We start from the raw sequence: 933 nt of genomic DNA on the forward strand, positions 1-933 counted from the left end.
CACGACCCCTCTAGGGTGGCTCTCCAGCTCCTAGCTGAATAGTCCTAGAAACTTAGTAGGTGTTCATGCATGTTAGTGAATTGGGATGGGCCAAATGCTCAGAGAACAAATAAACCAGGCACCATTATGCCCCTCCAGTGGCATCTGCTGGAATCCCCCGGTTCCTCAGTGCCCTCACCCAAGAAAGGCTCTCTAATGGCTGAGGCCCCGATACCAGCCATTAGTTCCACTTTTACAGAGCAGGGAAGACCAGGGAACAAAGGAAGGGGAACAAAAAGACCAGGAACCAAGGTGGGGGGTAGAGAGTGGTGGAACACTGCTGAAACTTACATTGCTCTTTTCAAACAGGTCGGTGTTATTCCTGCAGTTGTAGAGCAGCCGCTCCCCCGTGTCCCCCACATCACCAAAAAGGCAGAGATAGACGTTGGCATCGGTCCCTGCACCTTCGAGTTCCCCTGTACATACAGTCACACGGTACCGGACCACTGGCAGGCAGAGAGAGGGACACCATTGGCTGACAGTCCCCTGTTCCATGATGCTCCCGTCTCTAAGCTCTGCTTCCTCCTCTTCCCCCCAGCTCTCACCTAGACTGACCTTGCTCCTTTCCCCCAACTATCCAAATCTCACCACACACCAGTCAAGAGCTGGCTCATCCCCAAGTCCCTTGGCCTAGACAGACAAGAGGTTCCCAATCCTGGCCAATCATCAGAGTCTCCTGGGAGACTTGTATAAGAATTCGGATTCCTGAGCTCCACTTCAGACTTCCTAAATTTTAATTTCCAGAGGTGGGATCACTAAAACTAAAACCTTCATAAGCTCCTTCAAGGGACTCTGCTGGAGTTGCACAGTGTTTGGGGACCAGTAGTCTAATCCATACATTTTGGCCCTTTCATCCATCCAACCCAGTAAATCCTTTGGCCCTAAGTTTGCAAG

General features: G+C 51.2%; 1 protein-coding gene across 2 annotated transcripts in view; it reads right to left on the reverse strand.

Moving 5' to 3' along the window:
* The window catches only part of LOXHD1 (lipoxygenase homology domains 1), a 116,699-nt gene extending 116,218 nt beyond the window's left edge, over positions 1–481 (reverse strand). For both annotated transcript variants that reach the window (XM_008572816.1, XM_008572818.1), the window contains exon 1: positions 331–481. The gene's annotated coding sequence lies outside the window, so the exon portion shown is untranslated. The remainder of the gene's footprint in view (positions 1–330) is intronic.
* Between the last annotated feature and the right edge of the window lie 452 nt (positions 482–933).

Source organism: Galeopterus variegatus, unplaced genomic scaffold, assembly GCF_000696425.1.
Source record: "Galeopterus variegatus unplaced genomic scaffold, G_variegatus-3.0.2 Scaffold839, whole genome shotgun sequence".
Taxonomy (NCBI): domain Eukaryota; kingdom Metazoa; phylum Chordata; class Mammalia; order Dermoptera; family Cynocephalidae; genus Galeopterus; species Galeopterus variegatus.